The sequence below is a fragment of the Chiloscyllium plagiosum genome, unplaced genomic scaffold (genome assembly GCF_037043375.1).
Source record: "Chiloscyllium plagiosum isolate Xiang-an unplaced genomic scaffold, Cpla_swu_hap1 HiC_scaffold_51, whole genome shotgun sequence".
NCBI lineage: Eukaryota > Metazoa > Chordata > Chondrichthyes > Orectolobiformes > Hemiscylliidae > Chiloscyllium > Chiloscyllium plagiosum.
In genome coordinates this window covers 37590504-37617700 of record NW_028270189.1, presented here as the reverse complement: position 1 = coordinate 37617700, position 27197 = coordinate 37590504, and the positions used below count along the sequence as shown (strand labels likewise).

The 27197-nt window shown below is 45.4% G+C and overlaps 1 non-coding gene across 1 annotated transcript; it reads right to left on the bottom strand.

Annotated features, from left to right (window-relative positions):
- Positions 1–2650: 2650 nt before the first annotated feature.
- trnag-ucc (transfer RNA glycine (anticodon UCC)) lies at positions 2651–2723 on the bottom strand. Its single transcript has one exon. It is a non-coding gene; the product is annotated as a tRNA-Gly (tRNA).
- Positions 2724–27197: the final 24474 nt, after the last annotated feature.

The window sequence follows — 27197 nt, the reverse complement described above, 5'->3', positions numbered from 1 at the left end:
ATTGTGTTGCTTACACTGGCTGTAAAGGATTACTTTTTAGCGGAGCTTGCCGTCGCAATCTGTGGCACAATCATTTAGTCTGTTCGACTGCTCACGGGAAAGGTAGCGTTGTAAGACACTGCAGAAACGAACGAATTCCTTACTTTTGCTCCGACTGACCATACTCCGGGAAATTTTCCCAGATTCTCAGTTGAGGATTTTTGCAGCTGGAAGTTACCTCAGAAACCCTGTTAATTCGTAATGTATTGAGCGAATCGCAAAACAGAAAGCATTTAACACGGAACACAAACAAAACTGGCAAACCAAATGCATTTTCAGACACAGCGAGCATGAATGCAAAATGTGAGACAGGCCGGGGGCATGAGTCATAAAGTAATCTCACAACTAACAACAGGGCAATTCCAAACTGCTCTTTCAAACATACTGGAGCCTGAGTGCACCACCACTTCCCAGACAATGCTGAAAAGAGAGAAAGAAAGAATACAATAAGAATGGGCCATAAAAAAGTGAATTTCACCAATCACAGACTCGATTAGATTACCTTTCCCTTCCGATGTCCGCAGGACGGAAATGAAGGAAATGGGAGAAATTCAATAACATGTGACATCGCAATTCATTGGAACGATTTTCCCATTGGCCATAAAACAAAATAACGACGAGTCGTGCCACCGCAGGACTTTGTTTCACAACAGCAATGAAATCACAGTCGCCATTCGGTTCCAGTAAACGCTCAACTTGCCTGGGACAGCAGAGCTGTTTGCGATTTTCCACGCGGGAGGCGAACACGATCATGACAGCACAGACACCGGAAAAGTCGGCACTTTCCCACACCACAGTTAATTGCCCGGGAAGCAAACCCAGTTTTCTTCGGTTTTGAACAGAAATGCAGCAGGAGTCGAAACAGCATTTTAACAAGCTGCGACGTTGGAAACGATCAGCAGAAATGGCAGCAGTGGGATTCGAACCCACGCCTCTGTCGAGACTGGAGCCTTAATCCAGCGCCTTAGACCGCTCGGCCACACTACCAGCCAGCCGCGCCGCCCCATTTTCTTGCACTTCCAATTGTGCTCCTGCATAACAACCGATGCAAAGCCACGTGAAAAGGGTTCCATGATCCCTCTCCGACTCGCACAACTGCTGGGATGTGCCCGTCTACAATATCAATTTCGCAGCAGATAATGATAGCCCATCAATCCAGACAACTATCAATGGTATGCTGAGTCTATCTTCTCAGAATCTTTTCAACTACAAACGTATCTGTGAGTGAGTGAGAACATACGATCGGTTATGATTTGGTCAAATTACCATGAGCTGCTTGACATTACTGCAATTTCGATTCTTGCTTTGCTGAATGATTTTACCCATTGCTCGAAACAGGACAACTTTCACGTTTACACGGAACATGAAACACACCGGACTACAGGGAAAATGCACAAAGCTGAGCAGGCCGTGTTCCACATCCTACCGCGCAGCATAGTTACAGTCACTGTGTCTGTTTTGCAGAATAAGAGTCCCAAAGAATATTCTCCACCCTAAAACCGGAGGTAGCATTACAATCCGTGAACGACAGATCGCATTGTGAGGATGCTCTGACCTCGGAGCCAGTTCGAGATGACACTTTCCTTGCCTTTTTGCCTTAACCGTGCAATTCGCTGCAGAGATGTTCACACCTGGATATGAGCCACATGGATACCAACTGAGTCGACGAGAAGCGACTCAATAAATTTTGCTAAACTCCACGGTGCTTATTAGACATGCAGTTTCTGTTCACATCAATCTAAAAGGCAGTTTCTGAACATAGTAACAGAAGTCAAACGATAATTAGCTCACCACACCCCCACTCCGGAAGAGGTGCTAACTGCCCTTGAGTGCTTTTTTGTTCTCGATGTGAAGAGCTCTCACGCCTGAGTCACCTTCACACGTCTCTGGTTGCTGAGTGAATCACAAAGAAGGAATTTCACCAGAGCTGCAACTGCCTCACTTCCCCACTCGCCCTCCCAGTTTACATTTTCCTGCTCGTCAGTGATTTAAAGAAAACCAAATGGATGCGATGTCATTCTGTAGCCTCTCTGTCGATTCCTCCGTTTCAGTTCCAACGTGGTTAGATCTCGGGGCGCTATCAAAGCACAGGTCCAGAGGTTCCTCTGAGAGTGTAATTTCCTTCATTGCTAATTGAATGAGCCACTAACGTGCGAACTGCTCCAAAACATGATTCAGGACCTCTGGTAACAACTCACGCACGTTGAATAACGACAGACAGCTTCCAAATGATGTCCTTCATAGACGACTTTGGGGGTACATTTGACAGACACACTAGTTCAGGAATCCGCGGTGCGCTGTGACACCAGCGCATCAGCTTCTTCCCTGTCTTGGAAACGGGCCGCCTGCGCAAGGAATGCAAGTGCGGTACGGCTTTTCGTGGAAGGATCAGAAGGCGATAACTACACTCTCAAACAGAATGGCATATGATCACAATCAGGTTGGAGAAAAACTTTACAATGCTTTGCACAGTAATTAAATCGAGTTGCATTACATTTCACTACGAGAGCAGATTTGTTCAAGCAAATTCGAAGGCAGGTTTGCAGATGGGAAAGCAAGCAAGAAAACTCCGCTCCTGTCCATGTAAAAGGCTGCAGTTGAAGAACAAAGCAGTTTCTACCCAGTTTCGAACTGGGGACCTTTCGCGCGGAAGGCGAACGTGATGACCACTACACTACAGAAACAAGACGCAGTCGTCACTGCTAGGGCTCAGTGGCACCCAGCGCTGAAAGTTGAAGCCATTTTACCTTTCACCTTTCTGTTTCCAATCGCTCGTTGTTTAATGGGACTTCTTTAATTTTGGCTATGTGGTGAGCATGGACGAGATACACCGAAGTATCTGTTTCCACGCGGTGTGCGCCAATAACATTGTGTTGCTTACACCGGCTGTAAAGGATTACTTTTTAGCGGAGCTTGCCGTCGCAATCTGTGGCACAATCATTTAGTCTGTTCGACTGCTCACGGGAAAGGTAGCGTTGTAAGACACTGCAGAAACGAACGACTTCCTTACTTTTGCTCCGACTGACCATACTCCGGGAAATTTTCCCAGATTCTCAGTTGAGGATTTTTGCAGCTGGAAGTTACCTCAGAAACCCTGTTAATTCGTAATGTATTGAGCGAATCGCAAAACAGAAAGCATTTAACACGGAACACAAACAAAACTGGCAAACCAAATGCATTTTCAGACACAGCGAGCATGAATGCAAAATGTGAGACAGGCCGGGGTCATGAGTCATAAAGTAATCTCACAACTAACAACAGGGCAATTCCAAACTGCTCTTTCAAACATACTGAGTGCACCACCACTTCCCAGACAATGCTGAAAAGAGAGAAAGAAAGAATACAATAAGAATGGGCCATAAAAAAGTGAATTTCACCAATCACGGACTCGATTAGATTACCTTTCCCTTCCGATGTCCGCAGGACAGAAATGAAGGAAATGGGAGAAATTCAATAACATGTGACATCGCAATTCATTGGAACGATTTTCCCATTGGCCATAAAACAAAATAACGACGAGTCGTGCCACCGCAGGACTTTGTTTCACAACAGCAATGAAATCACAGTCGCCATTCGGTTCCAGTAAACGCTCAACTTGCCTGGGACAGCAGAGCTGTTTGCGATTTTCCACGCGGGAGGCGAACACGATCATGACAGCACAGACACCGGAAAAGTCGGCACTTTCCCACACCACAGTTAATTGCCCGGGAAGCAAACCCAATTATCTTCGGTTTTAAACAGAAATGCAGCAGGAGTCGAAACAGCATTTTAACAAGCTGCGACGTTGGAAACGATCAGCAGAAATGGCAGCGGTGGGATTCGAACCCACGCCTCTGTCGAGACTGGAGCCTTAATCCAGCGCCTTAAACTGCTCGGCCACACTACCAGCCAGCCGCGCCGCCCCATTTTCTTGCACTTCCACTTGTGCTCCTGCATAACAACCGGTGCAAAGCCACGTGAAAAGGGTTCCATGATCCCTCTCCGACTCGCACAACTGCTGGGATGTGCCCGTCTACAATATCAATTTCGCAGCAGATAATGATAGCCCATCAATCCAGACAACTATCAATGGTATGCTGAGTCTATCTTCTCAGAATCTTTTCAACTACAAACGTATCTGTGAGTGAGTGAGAACATACGATCGGTTATGATTTGGTCAAATTACCATGAGCTGCTTGACATTACTGCAATTTCGATTCTTGCTTTGCTGAATGATTTTACCCATTGCTCGAAACAGGACAACTTTCACGTTTACACGGAACATGAAACACACCGGACTACAGGGAAAATGCACAAAGCTGAGCAGGCCGTGTTCCACATCATACCGCGCAGCATAGTTACAGTCACTGTGTCTGTTTTGCAGAATAAGAGTCCCAAAGAATATTCTCCACCCTAAAACCGGAGGTAGCATTACAATCCGTGAACGACAGATCGCATTGTGAGGATGCTCTGACCTCGGAGCCAGTTCGAGATGACACTTTCCTTGCCTTTTTGCCTTAACCGTGCAATTCGCTGCAGAGATGTTCACACCTGGAAATGAGCCACATGGATACCAACTGAGTCGACGAGAAGCGACTCAATAAATTTTGCTAAACTCCACGGTGCTTATTAGAAATGCAGTTTCTGTTCACATCAATGTAAAAGGCACTTTCTGAACATAGTAACAGAAGTCAAAACGTAATTAGCTCACCCCACCCCCACTCCGGAAGAGGTGCTAACTGCCCTTGAGTGCTTTTTTGTTCTCGATGTGAAGAGCTCTCACGCCTGAGTCACCTTCACACGTCTCTGGTTGCTGAGTGAATCACAAAGAAGGAATTTCACCAGATCTGCAACTGCCTCACTTCCCCACTCGCCCTCCCAGTTTACATTTTCCTGCTCGTCAGTGATTTAAAGAAAACCAAATGGATGCGATGTCATTCTGTAGCCTCTCTGTCGATTCCTCCGTTTCAGTTCCAACGTGGTTAGATCTCGGGGCGCTATCAAAGCACAGGTCCAGAGGTTCCTCTGAGAGTGTAATTTCTTTCATTGCTAATTGAATGAGCCACTAACGTGCGAACTGCTCCAAAACATGATTCAGGACCTCTGGTAACAACTCACGCACGTTGAATAACGACAGACAGCTTCCAAATGATGTCCTTCATAGACGACTTTGGGGGTACATTTGACAGACACACTAGTTCAGGAATCCGCGGTGCGCTGTGACACCAGCGCATCAGCTTCTTCCCTGTCTTGGAAACGGGCCGCCTGCGCAAGGAATGCAAGTGCGGTACTGCTTTTCGTGGAAGGATCAGAAGGCGATAACTACACTCTCAAACAGAATGGCATATGATCACAATCAGGTTGGAGAAAAACTTTACAATGCTTTGCACAGTAATTAAATCGAGTTGCATTACATTTCACTACGAGAGCAGATTTGTTCAAGCAAATTCGAAGGCAGGTTTGCAGATGGGAAAGCAAGCAAGAAAACTACGCTCCTGTCCATGTAAAATGCTGCACTTGAAGAACAAAGCAGTTTCTGCTCAGTTTCGAACTGGGGACCTTTCGCGCGTAAGGCGAACGTGATGACCACTACACTACAGAAACAAGGCGCAGTCGCCCCTGCTAGGGCTCAGTGGCACCCAGCGCTGAAAGTTGAAGCCATTTTACCTTTCACCTTTCTGTTTCCAATCGCTCGTTGTTTAATGGGACTTCTTTAATTTTGGCTATGTGGTGAGCATGGACGAGATACACCGAAGTATCTGTTTCCACGCGGTGTGCGCCAATAACATTGTGTTGCTTACACTGGCTGTAAAGGATTACTTTTTAGCGGAGCTTGCCGTCGCAATCTGTGGCACAATCATTTAGTCTGTTCGACTGCTCACGGGAAAGGTAGCGTTGTAAGACACTGCAGAAACGAACGAATTCCTTACTTTTGCTCCGACTGACCATACTCCGGGAAATTTTCCCAGATTCTCAGTTGAGGATTTTTGCAGCTGGAAGTTACCTCAGAAACCCTGTTAATTCGTAATGTATTGAGCGAATCGCAAAACAGAAAGCATTTAACACGGAACACAAACAAAACTGGCAAACCAAATGCATTTTCAGACACAGCGAGCATGAATGCAAAATGTGAGACAGGCCGGGGGCATGAGTCATAAAGTAATCTCACAACTAACAACAGGGCAATTCCAAACTGCTCTTTCAAACATACTGGAGCCTGAGTGCACCACCACTTCCCAGACAATGCTGAAAAGAGAGAAAGAAAGAATACAATAAGAATGGGCCATAAAAAAGTGAATTTCACCAATCACAGACTCGATTAGATTACCTTTCCCTTCCGATGTCCGCAGGACGGAAATGAAGGAAATGGGAGAAATTCAATAACATGTGACATCGCAATTCATTGGAACGATTTTCCCATTGGCCATAAAACAAAATAACGACGAGTCGTGCCACCGCAGGACTTTGTTTCACAACAGCAATGAAATCACAGTCGCCATTCGGTTCCAGTAAACGCTCAACTTGCCTGGGACAGCAGAGCTGTTTGCGATTTTCCACGCGGGAGGCGAACACGATCATGACAGCACAGACACCGGAAAAGTCGGCACTTTCCCACACCACAGTTAATTGCCCGGGAAGCAAACCCAGTTTTCTTCGGTTTTGAACAGAAATGCAGCAGGAGTCGAAACAGCATTTTAACAAGCTGCGACGTTGGAAACGATCAGCAGAAATGGCAGCAGTGGGATTCGAACCCACGCCTCTGTCGAGACTGGAGCCTTAATCCAGCGCCTTAGACCGCTCGGCCACACTACCAGCCAGCCGCGCCGCCCCATTTTCTTGCACTTCCAATTGTGCTCCTGCATAACAACCGATGCAAAGCCACGTGAAAAGGGTTCCATGATCCCTCTCCGACTCGCACAACTGCTGGGATGTGCCCGTCTACAATATCAATTTCGCAGCAGATAATGATAGCCCATCAATCCAGACAACTATCAATGGTATGCTGAGTCTATCTTCTCAGAATCTTTTCAACTACAAACGTATCTGTGAGTGAGTGAGAACATACGATCGGTTATGATTTGGTCAAATTACCATGAGCTGCTTGACATTACTGCAATTTCGATTCTTGCTTTGCTGAATGATTTTACCCATTGCTCGAAACAGGACAACTTTCACGTTTACACGGAACATGAAACACACCGGACTACAGGGAAAATGCACAAAGCTGAGCAGGCCGTGTTCCACATCATACCGCGCAGCATAGTTACAGTCACTGTGTCTGTTTTGCAGAATAAGAGTCCCAAAGAATATTCTCCACCCTAAAACCGGAGGTAGCATTACAATCCGTGAACGACAGATCGCATTGTGAGGATGCTCTGACCTCGGAGCCAGTTCGAGATGACACTTTCCTTGCCTTTTTGCCTTAACCGTGCAATTCGCTGCAGAGATGTTCACACCTGGAAATGAGCCACATGGATACCAACTGAGTCGACGAGAAGCGACTCAATAAATTTTGCTAAACTCCACGGTGCTTATTAGAAATTCAGTTTCTGTTCACATCAATGTAAAAGGCACTTTCTGAACATAGTAACAGAAGTCAAAACGTAATTAGCTCACCCCACCCCCACTCCGGAAGAGGTGCTAACTGCCCTTGAGTGCTTTTTTGTTCTCGATGTGAAGAGCTCTCACGCCTGAGTCACCTTCACACGTCTCTGGTTGCTGAGTGAATCACAAAGAAGGAATTTCACCAGATCTGCAACTGCCTCACTTCCCCACTCGCCCTCCCAGTTTACATTTTCCTGCTCGTCAGTGATTTAAAGAAAACCAAATGGATGCGATGTCATTCTGTAGCCTCTCTGTCGATTCCTCCGTTTCAGTTCCAACGTGGTTAGATCTCGGGGCGCTATCAAAGCACAGGTCCAGAGGTTCCTCTGAGAGTGTAATTTCTTTCATTGCTAATTGAATGAGCCACTAACGTGCGAACTGCTCCAAAACATGATTCAGGACCTCTGGTAACAACTCACGCACGTTGAATAACGACAGACAGCTTCCAAATGATGTCCTTCATAGACGACTTTGGGGGTACATTTGACAGACACACTAGTTCAGGAATCCGCGGTGCGCTGTGACACCAGCGCATCAGCTTCTTCCCTGTCTTGGAAACGGGCCGCCTGCGCAAGGAATGCAAGTGCGGTACTGCTTTTCGTGGAAGGATCAGAAGGCGATAACTACACTCTCAAACAGAATGGCATATGATCACAATCAGGTTGGAGAAAAACTTTACAATGCTTTGCACAGTAATTAAATCGAGTTGCATTACATTTCACTACGAGAGCAGATTTGTTCAAGCAAATTCGAAGGCAGGTTTGCAGATGGGAAAGCAAGCAAGAAAACTACGCTCCTGTCCATGTAAAATGCTGCACTTGAAGAACAAAGCAGTTTCTGCTCAGTTTCGAACTGGGGACCTTTCGCGCGTAAGGCGAACGTGATGACCACTACACTACAGAAACAAGGCGCAGTCGCCCCTGCTAGGGCTCAGTGGCACCCAGCGCTGAAAGTTGAAGCCATTTTACCTTTCACCTTTCTGTTTCCAATCGCTCGTTGTTTAATGGGACTTCTTTAATTTTGGCTATGTGGTGAGCATGGACGAGATACACCGAAGTATCTGTTTCCACGCGGTGTGCGCCAATAACATTGTGTTGCTTACACTGGCTGTAAAGGATTACTTTTTAGCGGAGCTTGCCGTCGCAATCTGTGGCACAATCATTTAGTCTGTTCGACTGCTCACGGGAAAGGTAGCGTTGTAAGACACTGCAGAAACGAACGACTTCCTTACTTTTGCTCCGACTGACCATACTCCGGGAAATTTTCCCAGATTCTCAGTTGAGGATTTTTGCAGCTGGAAGTTACCTCAGAAACCCTGTTAATTCGTAATGTATTGAGCGAATCGCAAAACAGAAAGCATTTAACACGGAACACAAACAAAACTGGCAAACCAAATGCATTTTCAGACACAGCGAGCATGAATGCAAAATGTGAGACAGGCCGGGGGCATGAGTCATAAAGTAATCTCACAACTAACAACAGGGCAATTCCAAACTGCTCTTTCAAACATACTGGAGCCTGAGTGCACCACCACTTCCCAGACAATGCTGAAAAGAGAGAAAGAAAGAATACAATAAGAATGGGCCATAAAAAAGTGAATTTCACCAATCACAGACTCGATTAGATTACCTTTCCCTTCCGATGTCCGCAGGACGGAAATGAAGGAAATGGGAGAAATTCAATAACATGTGACATCGCAATTCATTGGAACGATTTTCCCATTGGCCATAAAACAAAATAACGACGAGTCGTGCCACCGCAGGACTTTGTTTCACAACAGCAATGAAATCACAGTCGCCATTCGGTTCCAGTAAACGCTCAACTTGCCTGGGACAGCAGAGCTGTTTGCGATTTTCCACGCGGGAGGCGAACACGATCATGACAGCACAGACACCGGAAAAGTCGGCACTTTCCCACACCACAGTTAATTGCCCGGGAAGCAAACCCAGTTTTCTTCGGTTTTGAACAGAAATGCAGCAGGAGTCGAAACAGCATTTTAACAAGCTGCGACGTTGGAAACGATCAGCAGAAATGGCAGCAGTGGGATTCGAACCCACGCCTCTGTCGAGACTGGAGCCTTAATCCAGCGCCTTAGACCGCTCGGCCACACTACCAGCCAGCCGCGCCGCCCCATTTTCTTGCACTTCCAATTGTGCTCCTGCATAACAACCGATGCAAAGCCACGTGAAAAGGGTTCCATGATCCCTCTCCGACTCGCACAACTGCTGGGATGTGCCCGTCTACAATATCAATTTCGCAGCAGATAATGATAGCCCATCAATCCAGACAACTATCAATGGTATGCTGAGTCTATCTTCTCAGAATCTTTTCAACTACAAACGTATCTGTGAGTGAGTGAGAACATACGATCGGTTATGATTTGGTCAAATTACCATGAGCTGCTTGACATTACTGCAATTTCGATTCTTGCTTTGCTGAATGATTTTACCCATTGCTCGAAACAGGACAACTTTCACGTTTACACGGAACATGAAACACACCGGACGACAGGGAAAATGCACAAAGCTGAGCAGGCCGTGTTCCACATCATACCGCGCAGCATAGTTACAGTCACTGTGTCTGTTTTGCAGAATAAGAGTCCCAAAGAATATTCTCCACCCTAAAACCGGAGGTAGCATTACAATCCGTGAACGACAGATCGCATTGTGAGGATGCTCTGACCTCGGAGCCAGTTCGAGATGACACTTTCCTTGCCTTTTTGCCTTAACCGTGCAATTCGCTGCAGAGATGTTCACACCTGGATATGAGCCACATGGATACCAACTGAGTCGACGAGAAGCGACTCAATAAATTTTGCTAAACTCCACGGTGCTTATTAGAAATGCAGTTTCTGTTCACATCAATGTAAAAGGCACTTTCTGAACATAGTAACAGAAGTCAAAACGTAATTAGCTCACCCCACCCCCACTCCGGAAGAGGTGCTAACTGCCCTTGAGTGCTTTTTTGTTCTCGATGTGAAGAGCTCTCACGCCTGAGTCACCTTCACACGTCTCTGGTTGCTGAGTGAATCACAAAGAAGGAATTTCACCAGATCTGCAACTGCCTCACTTCCCCACTCGCCCTCCCAGTTTACATTTTCCTGCTCGTCAGTGATTTAAAGAAAACCAAATGGATGCGATGTCATTCTGTAGCCTCTCTGTCGATTCCTCCGTTTCAGTTCCAACGTGGTTAGATCTCGGGGCGCTATCAAAGCACAGGTCCAGAGGTTCCTCTGAGAGTGTAATTTCTTTCATTGCTAATTGAATGAGCCACTAACGTGCGAACTGCTCCAAAACATGATTCAGGACCTCTGGTAACAACTCACGCACGTTGAATAACGACAGACAGCTTCCAAATGATGTCCTTCATAGACGACTTTGGGGGTACATTTGACAGACACACTAGTTCAGGAATCCGCGGTGCGCTGTGACACCAGCGCATCAGCTTCTTCCCTGTCTTGGAAACGGGCCGCCTGCGCAAGGAATGCAAGTGCGGTACTGCTTTTCGTGGAAGGACCAGAAGGCCACTACACTCTCAAACAGAATGGCATATGATCACAATCAGGTTGGAGAAAAACTTTACAATGCTTTGCACAGTAATTAAATCGAGTTGCATTACATTTCACTACGAGAGCAGATTTGTTCAAGCAAATTCGAAGGCAGGTTTGCAGATGGGAAAGCAAGCAAGAAAACTACGCTCCTGTCCATGTAAAATGCTGCACTTGAAGAACAAAGCAGTTTCTGCCCAGTTTCAAACTGGGGACCTTTCGCGCGTAAGGCGAACGTGCTGACCACTACACTACAGAAACAAGGCGCAGTCGCCACTGCTAGGGCTCAGTGGCACCCAGCGCTGAAAGTTGAAGCCATTTTACCTTTCACCTTTCTGTTTCCAATCGCTCGTTGTTTAATGGGACTTCTTTAATTTTGGCTATGTGGTGAGCATGGACGAGATACACCGAAGTATCTGTTTCCAAGCTCAGTTCTTGTTCATGTTAAATGCTGCAGTCGAAGAACAACACAGTTTCGGCCGAGTTTCGAACTGGGGACTTTTCGCGTTTTAGACGAACGCGATGACCACTCTACTACTGGAACCAGCCCCTGCCGCCATTTTTGCGGCTTTGTGGCATCCGCCACCATTTCCCCGTCAATACTGAAAAGAGAAAAAGAAAGAACCTAATAAGAATGGGCCATAAAAAGTGAATTTCACCACTCACAGTCTCGATTAGATCACAGTCTTGACTGTCCCTTCTAGGACGGAAATGAAGGAAATGGGAGAAATTCAATAACATATGACACCGAAATTCATCGGAACGGTTTTTCCATTCGCCAGAAAACCAAATTAGGGCGAGTCGAGTCACCGCAGGACTTTGTTTCACAACAGCGATGAAATACAGTCTGCATTCGGTTCCAGTACAAGCTCAACTTGCCAGGAACGTAATGCAGCTTGAGCCCGCGATTTACCATGTGGGAGGCGAACACGATCATGACAAGATGGACACTGACCCCGTCTCCATAAAACAAACTCCCGATCCTCCTTATTATTTCAACACGCCGCAGCCACAGAAATTGCAGTGTGGGGACTCGAGCCGAAGCTTCTTTCATAATTGAGTTCTGAAGCAGGCGCCTCCGGCTCCTTGGCTCCCATTCATCGGGCTGATTCGGTTCGAATAGTGAAATTTCCTGTTTCTGATCCGCAGGACATCCTGCAGGATTTTCAGACAGCGCCATCCTCCCTGTGACATTTACGTGCTGGATAACCTTCTATTGTGTCATGTGTCCCGGGTTTGCCAATATCATCGTTTTTTAACTTCCTAATCCTGTTGGTCGAACTGTGATTCCAGTCAGAATCACAAATGTGTAACAAAACACCTTAGCTGTGCTGGCTCTCTACAGAGATAAATGTACTTCTCTTTTCGTATCATTCTCTTGACTTCTCCCTGTAACTCTACATGAACATTGAATTAGTTTTTCAACAACTCGATTGAAACTGCGTCTTTGTCAATGTCAGACCCTAACTACTCCCAATGTGAAAACATCTCTCCTCATGTACATTTTTCTTCTTTTACTAATATCTTTAAAACTCTGCCGAATCGTTCTCGATCCTTTCAGGCGTAGGGAGCATTTCCCCTTCCTTATTCCCTCTGTCTAACCTACTCATGTCTTGGAAAGGTTGAACAAGGCCAGCGATTGGCCTTCTGCTCTCCAAGGAGTCCTGTCCCAACTTTCCAAATGACCTTTATTGTTGATATTCCTCATATACCACACTATTCTCATCAACCTGTTCAGCGCTGTTTTCAATCATTTCACGTCCCCACTTCCTAAAGTTTCACACCCAGAACTGTGCGAATATCCAGATGGTGGATTTATTCAGAGTACGATTCTGTGGGTGAACATCCTCTAACACTTGTTTGACTTCCACCACATGTGGTATTGTGCCATGCCCACTACAATGACACTTCTGACCCCAAAACTCAAAGTTATTTCAAAAGGTGCAACTTAATGATTTACATCTTTTTATCAGACAGTTGATAGGACGAATGAGCTAAAGTGAAGTCAAACAACCAAGGCTCGATGGCAACTTGAAGTAAGACATTCTCCCATGCCAGTATTAACACAAGCTGCTGAGCGAAGATCATGCCCTAGACACTCTTACATTGCCAACACCAAACCAGCTGAGATTCGGTCAGGTCCAACTACATCCCAATTTGTTCTCAGATTTTTAAGCATCAAAGTGTTTTGAGAATATCGCCTTGACATTTTGTCTCCTTGTTCACAGAACAGTACTGTTTATCCCTTCTGCTTGGACTAAGTTGTCTCCATCGGCAGAGTATTCAGCTATTTCCCTCCACCGGCAAGCAGTGTGAGGAGAGGCAAGTGTGGTTACACTCTAAAGCTCGCTCTCATAGGCACGGTCAGTTCCATCAAGTGCTGCGAATCAGCAAATTTGATTGGGAGGTTCCTGCAAATGTCACTTATCTGAGCCAACGATAAAGATGTTGAGCTGGTGGGTAAGAAACAAATGTACTCCGGACTCTCCACCCTCAGGTAAAGTCATGTGAGGGCATTTTTGTGCAGCCTGATTGCTGTTCAAAATCCATCTTCACACAGCAATCCTGCAGAAAGGCTTTTGGAACACTAACATCGGCTTCTTTGCTGCAATCGGGCAGCAGTGAACATCTGAACCCCAACTTTCCTAGATAAAGACAATTCGATTGAAAGTCTCACTCACTGAGAGCCATCCCCACGTCCCTGAGCTGCGGGCCTGCAGACAGTTTAACGCAGAAGATAGGGTTAACAATGAGACTTTGTTTCACCATCAGCCACTCTGTCCCAGAGACAGGAAGAGGGACAGCATCAATCCGTGGCGTCACTCACGCGCCGATAGAAGCTGTTCAGCCCATCGAGTCCATAGCGACTCTCTGACGCTTATATATCCCTGTGGTTATTCATAGTTGGTGATGTATGTCCTAATAATGTGGAGATGTCCCTGTATCGCAATTCTGTCTGCAACAAATTGATCCAATTGTAATTCACAGCTTTTTATTTCACAGGAAGAACACTGTTGTGTGAAACGGCGTGGGGAATAACTGCAGGGCGTCATGCGCATAGAGCACTCTACAACTGATGTATCTCACCTTCACCAGTTTATTCCCAGCTCTGGCAAGAGATTTTGCGAATCAGATCAGAGCACACCGACAGAGAACAGGTAAAGAGCTTCCAGAACTTCACAAGTGTGTTTCCTCATTTGTGTAAATTTCCCGTGTGTATCGGTATGAAATATTCATTTCTGATACATTGAATGAAAGGAAGCAGAAATGAAACAGCACACAATGCTTATAATGGAGATCTATTATAGAGAACCACTGGAGGGGGCAGTACACACACTGAAACATGGAATTGTCAACGAGTAGAGGATGTTTTCAATACATTAATTTCATGGTTATGAGCCCAATACGCCCCTCTGGGCCGCTCTGTTAGCGCTGACCACAGCAGTCTCACACAGTCTTCAGCTTTTCGTCTGGCGCGTGGCTTGTACCTCAGAGGATGATTTCAAAAGGTCTTCACTATTATTGTGTGACACACTGTAGCACAGATGTGTCCCGGCTGTGTCAATATAACCTGTGACTAACTTGCCATATTCTGTTGGTTTAACTGTGATTTCACTCAGAATCACAAAATATGTCACAGTGCAAAGTGAGGCTATGCAGCCCCCAAACAATAACGAAATGTCTATGTCGGTCGATTGATTGACATTATTTGACTGATTGATTATAACATGAACCTCAGTACAGTGAAAACTTTGTCTGCGATTGGTAAAGGCAGATCATACTAATCAAGGACATGCAGATAACAGCATAAGTAAAACAAAATTTTGGACTGATTAAGGCTTTCAGGTTACTCCACACAGGACGTGCACTCGGCAAAATCCACATTAACAGGATCAGCATCATTTGAAGTTAGGGAATCCATTTCTCACTCTTGTAACGACCTCCAAGAAGTTGCTTTTGTGTGTCTTTAAGCTTCGGTGCCTTGTTCTGAACTCGAGCTCATCAAAATTATACATTCTGAGTCAAAAATAGAACCATATGCAAAACTCCACTGCTCAAGTGTGACTTCTCACACGAACATCACCCACCCGAGGCGATATCACAACCAAGACCAACAAGCCAGAACCGCAACAGAAGCATGATCCATAAATCAGGTGAGTTTCCTTGTTTAAAAAATAGGGTTTTCTGGTGTTTCGGAGGGAAGGCCGCACTGAGTTTTAATAGTAGCTCCTTGCCATTCTGACTTCGGGTTCCCCGGAGGCTGTGCTAGCCACTTCCTTTGCAAGCAGGTTCCCATAATTGGCAGCTGGACGAACTCATCTTCAATTGGCAATTAGTGTTGTGGGAGAGAAACATGAACACGCTTTTCAGCCCACTATCAAACACGGGGTTGTGGAGCGCGGGAGGGGGTTAGAGGTAGAGGGAGTTATGGAAATTCTGGAAAGCTGCACAAAAGAGAGATCGCGCATGCACAGGACTTAATAATCTTTAGGGAACCTTGTGCAAATAACGCCATCTGAGACAGATAGAAATGTGAAGAACTGCAGGGAAAGAGAGAATCTCTCCCAGTCATCTGTGTCTTTGTCCTTCTCGAAGTCACAGCGAGGGCTCTGCTGTCTGAATCAGCATGGGATGTTACTGCAGCGAGTCCTGTCGCTCAGACACGTTGCACCTGATGTGTATCAGTTCTATCACGTTACCGACAGCTCAGAGAACAGATTTCACAGCTCACATCATCCCAGAGTGACAGGGAACAGAAGAAAGCGATTCAGGCCATCATCTTACCACCTGCTGGGGAGAAAGCCGATGTGGGAGAGCAAACAGTCTCGACCAGTGCATGTTCCCAGCATTTACAATCTTGGTCTGTGTGACAACAAAAGCAGAACCAGGAACTGTTTATCTTGCTTCTTAAAACAGGCGTGAAAATGTTGCAGAGCATAGATACGTCTACCTGCTGTCAGTGAAATGATGAACAGCAGAGTACAGTTCACAGAGAATGGTCTAATCTCTGGGCAATGGGGTCAGCACGCTCCAACTGTGACCCTCCGCTCACCGGATTTGAGCACAAACAAAGAAATGACTCAGTGACAAATTCTGTTGAAACGGATTCTGTGAGGAATTGAAAGCGATGGACTGAAAAGCCCCTTGAGAGCGGGATGTAACATTAACTGTGTGGGGAGCGTTTTCCAGACTGGAGGAGAGTGCGCAGTCCTGTTTCCATGGGTCACTAACACGATAGATAGATTGAATCAGCGTCGAATGTTATTGTAGGGATCCCTGTCGCTTGGACACACTGCACCTTTTGTACAATGGTGCAAAAGCACGGAGGTTTTTGTAGAGGGGACAACGTCAAAATCGTAACTGAGGCAAAATGCACAAATTAGCAAAACAACAAAGCAACCACAGAATCTGGTGTTACGTGACGGGGTAAACCCCCTCTGCTAATGTAAACCAGCAAAACAGAAAGGATTCACCCCTTGCTGTATTCTGTTAAAATTCCAGAGACAAAGAACCAACCCAAAAATCACGACTTAAAGTTAAAAATAACAACTTTACTGCTTTTATAACAGAGAATAATCAACCTACAACTCTTTTCTCTAAACCTTCTGCTCTACAATACCTTCCCTCACTCCGATCCCAATAACTTTTACAAAAAAGTTTAAATTTACAAACCAGCTAGTTTCCGAATCTTCTCTTTGTATCTTCCTCTGTAGATGTTTTTCTCGAGGTCGGTGTTGATGCCTTTTTTCGATGCAATTTATATCTCCAGATAGTCACCTCTTGGAGATTTTACTAGCATCCTACATTTGTTGGTCTTTTAGCTGCTCTCTTTGCTGTTCTTTGCCGCTCTGGTTAACTGTTTAAAATGTCTGATATTTGTCCCACAAAACGTCGGATCGTTTCATTGGTTTGAATATTGTAAAGATACCAAATTTCAACTTGATTGGGACTTAATTTAAACTGATTGGCCGAATTTAAATTTGATTTTTGTATCCATGTAACACGGTTCATATTTGTTTTGACCAAATGTTATGTTGTTGCCTTGTTCTGGACTCCTTGTGCTCGCCAGACATTTCAGCACCATTAAAATTACGTTACACCCACAACTTCATAACACTGGCATTTGCCAAGACAGTCTATTTCTCTCAACATCGCTCTCTGTCAATCTCATGTGCCTGAGATTTGAACAATCTCTGGTCTATGTTAATCAAAACTGCCCTATTCTCTTAACCTCAGATTTAACACGCCTCCTTACTTATGTCTAACAATATTAATTTATTTTGCACTGTGTTACTTCAGCACACGTTGAGAAGAAATAAAAATGAGAACAACAGTCACCTGTGTGACTGCGATTTGACCCAATGTTGCTACAACCAACAGATTCAGCTGTAAGTGAAATAGCCTTCATCTTTCCTGTACCAGTAATGAGATTGCATAGCATAGTGGTAAGTTTTCATGAGTTGAATTAGACCCAGCATCATTTCTCAGGGCGAGATTTACTGATGAAATACACGGGGGTTGGGGGGTTCAATTTGGTTCGGAAGGATATGGTCAGAGTTCCCTTGATACAAAATCGTTAGAGACGATGGAAATTAGATTTACATGGAGGTATAGCCACGATAAAAGAAAAGAAGGGATTTAATAAGATGGTGGAATAGATGAAGATTCACGCGACATAAATCAGGAATGACTGAGTTGTGCCCTAATGGAGGTTTTCCAGCGGATGTGAGGTTGGTAAGGGTAAATAAGAGGGAAATTACCTCGTTCAGGTAAGTGTATAACGAAAGGTTAGAGCTTCAAAACCAGCGAGGAAAGAGAACGAAGTTTGCAGCAGGTACTTTTTATTCTGAGATTTTGAAATCGCAGATTACTTTTCAGACAGAAAAAAAAATTAGAAGATGATTCCAGCATATTTCAAAGGCCAGTTGCAGACACACAAAGAGCGAATTTAATAGGGGCAGGGATTCTGGGCTACCTGGATGGGGAGGCAAAAGTGACACGCTCACAAATTGTTTAGCGTTCATTGGAAAGAAATTGCATCATACCTGCAACTGGACATGTTAAGTGTAAGAAGAGCTGGTGGTGTTGAAAGGTGTAGCAGCTGATTCGACGTGAACTACTACAAATTGTTAATGGACTGAGCTGTTTGTTTTAGCTTTGCATTAATTGGAAGCCGGTTACCTCAGTCCACTGGCTAAATGGTTTATGGTATAGAGTGAGACTAAGAACGTTGGATTAATTGTCGCACTGTCTCAGGTTGCCATAATGATCATCATCTCCACCACTCATGTGATCTGTAATACAATTGTAACTCTAGTAAGTAGGAATGGACCTGTCAATGTCAAGCACAATTATCTTTGCCATCTGTTGCCTTGAACATTTGTTCACAATAACCAGGAACGGGACTGAGACCTTTTAAAACTCACTGATCTCCTCCCGAAAAATCCAGCGACAAGAATTATCCTTACTCCTGTTGGAACCCTCTGTTCTGCACAGCAGCAAAACTATTTGTCATGACTTTACCAGATTCGCTGACAACATTCAATCTACCCAAAGAGATAAATCGAATTCCTTTCGAACGGTTTCATGAGCTGTGTGAGTTTGCAGCAAATAGGATGATATGAAACGAGTTTAACAGCCTTTTCAAGAATGTAATCCATTGCAGTTTCAGAGATTTGAAAAACGTCATCATGCTATAATATCACCTCTGTTTCTTGATCCATTGATGGATAGTCACGTGGGGAATATGTGCAGTTTTACCGTTAATAATTGATACCTTTCCCAAAGACAGAACAATCCCACAAATCAGAAACTGGAGTTTTAGAATCATGCTGCTTTATTCGACATTATTCTTCAACTACGCTTCAGTCTGATGCTCCAATAATTCCTGATTAACGTCAGTAAAACCAGCGTTAGGTAAGGATTGAAATTACAACTGCGGCATTTTAACACACTGTTCAGTGCCAAGAGCGGATCAGTTGCTCCACTGGAGCCGCCGGCAGAAAGCCTATAAAGTGCCCTACTCGTACCTCTGGGACCTTTGACCCGCATGTTCTACTTTTGCTGTGGTTCTGAAATTAAAGCTAAGGCAGAGGAGGAGGAACTGATATGGTTCTGTGACTATTCGATCATCAGGTTCAGGAAATGGGACACAGGAAAATGTTGAGCAAAATAGACTTGATTGAAAATTGGGTTTCCGTGGGTCGCAGCGTTGTTTATAGAGAATGTTATATTATCGCTGTCACAGGGCTTCTCATTCGGTCTGCTTCAATTTAGCACAGAATTCGATTCAACCACACTTCATTAACTTCCTTCTGCAAGTTCCTACTGACAGCATGAAAGATACTGCACTCATCATCAATCTTCACCATGGCTACATCCAAGGACATGTTGCACGGTTTTCCTGAATACTGAAATTGTAACGTGTTAAGAATCCAGAGTGAGATACTGAATTTCCCAAATTCAGGATTATTACCGGGGCCAGAACTGTCCCTGAATCCCCAATATCCACACTGCCGTTGCTCCATGTGTCCAGTTGGAAACCTGTGTGAAGGCGCATGTAGTTTGACAGAGCACCTGGAAAACCCTCCACTGTCTGATCTAAAGCTACAACAGGAGCTGTGTATTCCAGCTGTAAGAGCAGTGGGATAAAGGGGAGGTCCATGGTATTCCGTAGTGTAGATTCATAGGGTCCTCATCATATTATTGTTTAAAACCCTCTGTCAGAAACAGCACAGACAGAGAGGAATAGGAGGGGGGCATTTCGCTTGCCAGCGCTACTCCACCATTTGATGTCACCATGACTGACCAAACACATCAATGTCTTTTCCCAGAACATCCACATCAATATATCGCCCAAAGGGAAAAAAGGCACAGAATAAGCTGAAAAACTCTGTAACTGTGGGAGGGGGATGTCTTTATAGACAGTGGGCTTCCGCAGTGGGTTTTGCGAATGTGAAGTCGATTCTGGGGTGATCATGTTTCAAGTGATATGATTCCCTTAAAACTCACCACCCAGAAAGTGAGGAATCTTCTCTGTTCAGTAGCAGGGAGAAGACCTCCAGACGACAGGAACTGATGGTGAATCAGTATTCATTCAGCAGAAATCTGAACTATACTCCGATTCTGTTGTAACTCAAACCCACAAACTTTGAATCGCAATCTTAACAATTCAGTAGAAGTCCAACACGTCTTTTAATGTGCCACAGAGTTGTTCTAGCCTCCACTTTACTGCACCCAAAGTTACGGTGCACAAGTCTTTCATCAAGCATTTCTTTATTCTCGCCCCAGTTTACAGTACTTGGTCCTTATCTGTGTATGGTCTAACCCCCCAAGTGATCGGCTCAGTACTCCTGAAACATTTTAATGACCCTTCGCTTCACCACACCTTTAAATAGTGAGTTCCAGACAAACGACACTCTCAGGATGCAAACGTTCTTCCTAAATCTTCTCTGAACATCCTCTCTCTAGCGTTTCATCTATATCCCTGGTTATTAATACTTCCCTTAGAAGTTTATTCATGTATCACATATCTATCCCCTTTCTGTGCACGTTAAACAATTCCTCTCAGCTTTCTTCGCTCTCAGATAAAGAGCTCCAGTCGAGCGCATCTATCTTTGCAGTGGCGAGAATGTCGTGCTTTAAAAGCACAACAGGTCAGGCAGCATCAGAGGAGCAGGAGAATCGATGTATCGGGCATACGCCCTTCATCAGGAATGAGAATTTTGAGTCGGTGTTGAGGGAGAGGAATGGGGTTGTTGGTCTGGTTGGTGAAAGCGATAGGTGAATGAAGGTGAGGGAGAAGGTGGTAGTTCCGGGGGGGGGGGGGGAATTGATGGCCGGGTCCAGAGACCGGTGCCTATTTGGGGGCTTTGGACTGGAATAATGGGGGTACGAGGTGAAATGATGAAACTGGTGCAATACACATTTATCCCGTGTGGTTGCAAGATCCGAAGGTGGAATATGAGACGTTCTTCCTCCAGGCATCGGCTGGTAATGGAATGGTGGTGGCTTGTGCCCGAAGCAGCGATTCTCTTCTCTTCATATGCTGTTTGACGTGCTGTGCTTTTCCAACACGACACTCTGGACTCTGAGCTCCAGCACCTGCAGCCCTCACTTTCGCTTATCTTCGCAGGGGGAATAGTCGAGCTCGTGCACCACCTTGGTAAATCTCCTCTGACCACCCTCCCGTGCAAACACACGTTGCCTATGGCTGGCGATCAGAACAGAACAAAATTATCCAAAGAAAAGCAGAAATATCTGAACAAAACCAGCAGGTCTAGTGGATCTGGGGAGAGATTTTCGAGCCAAACGATCCGCCTTTGGAACGAATGATATGTGTAAGTGGGGCAGGAAGGTGAAAGAAGGTGCACAGGGTCTAAATGATTGAACTTGATGTTGGATATGAAGATTGCATGGTCTCTCAGTAGGAAATGACATGTCGCTCTTCCAACTTGCGCTTTGCTATGCGGGAGCTCTGCAGCAGACCAAACTGAAATAGAGGCATGGGAACACAGTGGGATGTTGCAGTGACAGGGACCTTGAAGCTCAGTACCTTTTCTTGCTTGCAGATAGAACGTATATTGTACTCACGTTTGTCACCCGCTCTGTTTTTCTCTCCCCAGTCTAGACGATATCACATTGTGAGCCGGAAATGCAGTTTGCTAAATTGAGTGATGGGAAGATAAATCACTGGAACATTACACAGTGAGGAGAACATCGTAATCGAGCAGCATTACACCTCCTGGGATTTCGTGGAATGGTGTCATAATATAGGAAAGTGCTGGAGGGTCAAGCAGGATTGGACGAGGGTGTACAGAGAGAAATTGTCCTGCATAGTGCCGGTATTCAGCTGTATGGGTTAGTGAAGAAAGGGCAGTAGAATGCATATCATCCTGAGCTTCCTGTTATAAGAAAACACCTCACAATGGAGCAAAACTGCCAAATGATTTTCATTCCAATGCCGACACTCGGTACAGCTTTCAGAAGTCACGTGCTTGCACTGTCAGTCTGTCTCCCCGGGAGCAGTAGTACTCACCCACGTTGATTCAAATAGCACAGTTCTTCCTGTGACATTTCCCTTCGAGAATGGAAGGGCAGTTATTTATAACCCGTACTTTGAACGGAATATCTGTATTGCCCAATAAGAATTGCTTAACTCCTTTTTAAAATCACTTGTCCCATAACCTTGTATGTCTCCAGTTTGTCCAATCCCTCTTCTTCAGCCCGTACAATATCCTGGCAAATCTCCCCTGCATTGTTTCCAGTGCTGTCGCATCCCTGCTATAATGTGAATTGCATAACTACACACAATAGCCTCGCTAGAGCCGAATGAACAAGTGAAATAAATGATGCGGAAGTCCACAGAAACTGGTGCTTTTTGAATAAAGTTTATTTTCCTCAATGTTGCCCTGTGCCCTTTTCCTGAGCCTGATGTTTCAATAATCGCAGGTCCATGTCAGTAAAAGCTGCAACCTGAGGATTGATCTCACAACCGCGGTATCGAAATGGATCAACTGGTTTGAAGGTCCCGATGGTGAGACTTACGCATGGTCACCCAGCAACAGTGAGCGCAGCAACACAGGCTGAACGGGGTCAATGTGAAAGTGATTGTAAGGGAAATGGGAGGGGGAACTTAAAGGTGGTAAGTGATTGCGGGAGGGAGGGAATTCTCTGAGAATGGGTGAGTCTGAATCCTTAAATATGAATCGCAGAGATGTGTGTGAGAGAGTGGGTTTGATGGGGGGGAAATCGTAATCTCTGAGAATGTTTTCATGTAAAATCAACTAATTCCTTTCCGTGTTTCTTCAGCATGAGTCACAAGGAGGAAAATATAGTGACTCGGATTCTAACGAGCTTACTGCGGCCACAATGCAGAATCTTTTAACAATTAAACAATCACTGAGTCATGAGGAGACACGCTTTTAAAACAGTGATAATCACAGTGACAGAGGATATGTTAGGAAGAGTAGCAGATGCACAACAGGAATATTAGGCGAGCGATATCAGACATGTGGGAATTCAGAATTAGCTGAATCTTTAAATTCGATATCCCCAGACGCTGTGGTGGTTCCATCGAGGACAGCATGTTGATGACTGAGTTTGATAGATTTCTAGAAACAACAAGGTTCAGGGGGTAGTGCGGGATATTAGTGTAATGTATGTTTAAATAACAGTGTGTTAATAACAGTTTTTTCACCAACTTCCCCACACAAGAAGGTACCCATTGCTGTAGTCAGTCACATAACCCCGGTTCTGAGAACCGGTATCAGACAATCTTCGTGGAGGAGCCACAAATACCAAACCGGAAGTGGGGGTGGAAATGAGCACGTGAAGCTATTCTATGGCACCAGTGACATGACTGGTAAAGGTGCAGTCATAGAGTCATAGAGTTATAGAGATGTACAGCATGGAAACAGACTCTTTGGTCCAACCCGTCCATGCTGATCAGAAATCCCAACCCAATCTTGTCCCACCTGCCAGCACCCGGCCGATATCTCTCCAAACCCTTCTTATTCACATACGCATCCAAATGCCTTTGAAATGTTGCAATTGTACAAGCCTCCACCACTTCCTCTCGCCGCTCATTCCATACACGCATCTCCCTCTGTGTGAAAAAGAAAACCTTTAGGTTTCTTTTTTATGTTTCCATTCTCAACCTAAATCTATGCCCTCTCGTTCTGGACTCCCCAAAACAGGTAAAAGACTTTGTCTATTTATCCAAGCGCGTGAAATGCTGAGGCTGGGAGTGCTTCTGGTCAAAGGCGAGGTGGAAGGGCATATTAGTCTCAATTTATTATATTGTTAAAATTCAGCAGCAGCATTAACCCGTACTGAGGGTTGGCTCAGAGAAAGCGTGCTGGAGCCTTAAGAGAGAGAGGTCGATGTATTGAAAGCATTCTAAGAGATTTTCCTCAACAAAGCGGTATTTTGTTACTTTTACAGGAAGAACTGCTTTTGCTCACATCGTCTCCACACCATTCTCTTGCTCCAGTAAACATTCCAATCCAGCGTACATTGCTTCCATTCCAACACAGAAACACGTCCTATTCTCTCTCCATTTGGAATAACCTGATTTGATAATGTCATTCTTTGAATGGAGAAATCCAGCAGGGAGTTGTTAGTGCAGCGTCGATGTATTGAGCTAGTAATCTTTGGAGACTGGAATGCGGCAGCTGCTGTTACTTAAATTCGATGAGTAAAATCTGGAAAATACACCCAATCTCAGCAACAGAGACAATAACTTTATATTGCTGAAAACTCATTTATTCATGTTCCTTCGAAAGGGAAATCTGCCAACCATAACGAGTCCTGTCAACATGTGACTACAGACCCACAAAAATGTAGTCCACCCATGAATGCCGTCTGACTCAGTTCAATGTGAATTAAGAATGAACAACAAATGCTCTTCAGACCAAGGATAACAACATTCCGTGGGAGAATAAGGAAGAATAAAAATACATGGACAACAGGGAAAATGGGAATCGTGCCTGTGTGGACTCGAATTCAACTGATTATCAAACTAAATAGACACAAGGATATCCACGGCGCCAAGAAGTTAGGGCCATGGGGTGACTGCAGGAAGGAATTCAATTACCTGCTTAGGTGTAAACTCACTTGCTCAGTCACAATGCGCACAGGTCATTCACAACTTCCACATGTGAGAACTGATCCCTCAGGAGACCAATTGACAGAGTCAACAGTGAGTTTACAAATGACAGCAGGAGATCGAAACTGCTGTTATTGCAGCTGTTCATCCCAACCAGCAATGAACCCTGTTTGGATGCGTGTTTCAAGTGGAGTTGCACTGTTTTCTGATGTAGATCAGTGATGTAGACTTAGTTGTAGTAGCCAACATTCAGACGTTTGCTGATGATGCAACAATTGGTCGTGCAGTTGACTATGACGACGAATGTCAGAGATTGCAAGGAAGTATCAATCTGGTGGAAAGGAAAATGGCGAATGGAATTGAATCCATACCAAGGAGTGTTAACGAAATTAGGGAGAAGAAATAATAGCAGTGAGTATTCTGTGTGGTGCAGACAGACAAAGAGATCTTGGCGTGGACATTCATGATCGCTGAACATCAATGTACAGGAGAATCAGTTGGATGGGCGTGCGTACTTTACATGCTGGAGATCAGAGTCAAGATTAAAGTGGTGCTGAAGAAGCACAGCAGGTCAGGCAGCATCCATGTAGCAGAAAAAAAAGACGTTTTGGACAAAAGGCTTTCATCAGGAATAAGGCTGGGAGTCTCGAGGTTGCAGAGATAAATGGGAGTGGTGGGGCTTGGGAGAATTTAGCTGAGAGTGCAATAGGTGGATGGAGGTGGGGATAAGAGTGTTCGTTCGGAGAAGAGGGTGGAGCGGATAGGTATGAAGGAAGATAGACAGGTGGGCCAGGTCAGTAGGACAGTGCCAAGCTGGAAGGTTGGAGCGAGTGTAAGGCGGGTGGCGGGGTGGGGGAATAAGGAAACTGGTGAAATCCACTTGATGCCATGGGGTTGAAGTGTCATGAGGCAGAAGATGAGACGTTCTTCCTCCAGGCGTTGGGTGGTGAGGAAGTGGCGGTGGAGGAGTCTGAAAACTTGCATGTCCTCGGGAAAGTGGCGGGGAGGAGTTGAAGTGTTCGGTCACGGGGCGTTGGGATTGATTTTTGCCGGTCTCCTGGAGATGTTCTCTGAAGCGCTCTGTGAGAAGATGGCCGGTGGCCCCACTGTAGAGGAGACTGCATCAGGAGCAACGGATGCAATAGTTGACATGTGTGGAAGCGCAGGTGAAACTTTGATGGATGTGAAAGGCTTCTTTGGGGCATTGGGCAGAGGTGGAGCGTGTGTGGGCGCAGGTTTTGCAATTCCTGTGGTGGCAGAGAAGGTGCCAGGAGGGGACGGTGGGTCATTGGAGGGCGGGGACTGGACGAGGTAGTCGTGGAGAGACCGGTCTTTGCGGAACGTGGATAAGGGTGGGGAGGGAAAGAAATATCCCTGGAGGTCTGTGTTACTGTGTTACTGTTAACAAACCCACTGACAACCACAGATATGTAGATTCCATCTCCTCCCACCCCACCTCCTGCACAAAAGCTTTCCTGTGTTCCTAACTCGTCTGCCCCCGCTGCATCTGCTCCCAGAGGACCAGTTCCACCACAGAACACACCAGAAGGCCTCCTTCATTTAAGATCGGAAATTCCCCTCCCATGTGTTTGAAGATGCTCTGTAATGCATCTCATCCATGTCCCGCACTCCATCCATGAACCCCACATCTCCAAACACAACATGGACGGAACAAGGACAGAGGAAAGTCCACACCTTCCATTGCACCAACCTCCGCTTAAATCACATCATATGCCGACATTTTCGCCACCTCTAAATTGACCCCAGCACCAGGGATATATTTCCTTCCCCAAACCTATCCGATTTCCTCAAACACCTTTCCCTCCGCGACTACTTAGTCACGTCCACGCCCTCAAATGACCCACCATTCGCTCCCTGCACCTTCCTCTGCCACCACAGGAATTGCAAATCCTGCAGGAACATCTCCCCCCTCATCTCTATCCAAGGCTCCAATGGAGCCTTCCACATCCATCAAATGTTCACCCGCACTCCCACACGTGTTATTTGTTGTATCTGCTGCTCCAGATGCGGTCGCCTCTAAATTGGGGATGTCTTCTGACAGAGCACTTCAGAGAACATCTCAGGACAACTGCAAGCTTCAACTCCACTGACGCATGGCCAAACATTTCGACTCCCTCTCCCACGGACATGTAGGCCCTGAGCTACCTTAATCACCACTCCCTCACCACCCGATGCCTGGAGGAAGAACGCCTCATCGTCTTTCTCGGGAACGCTCAACCCCATGACATCAATGTGGACTTCATCAGTTTCCTCATCCCCACTCCCTCATCTTACGCCAGTTCTAACCTTCCCGTTAGAACAAAAGAGGCGGAGGGGACCTGTATAATCACATAAAAACATTTATAAACGTTTATTATTCATAGGATCTTGACAGGGTAGGTACAGGCATGTGGGTTA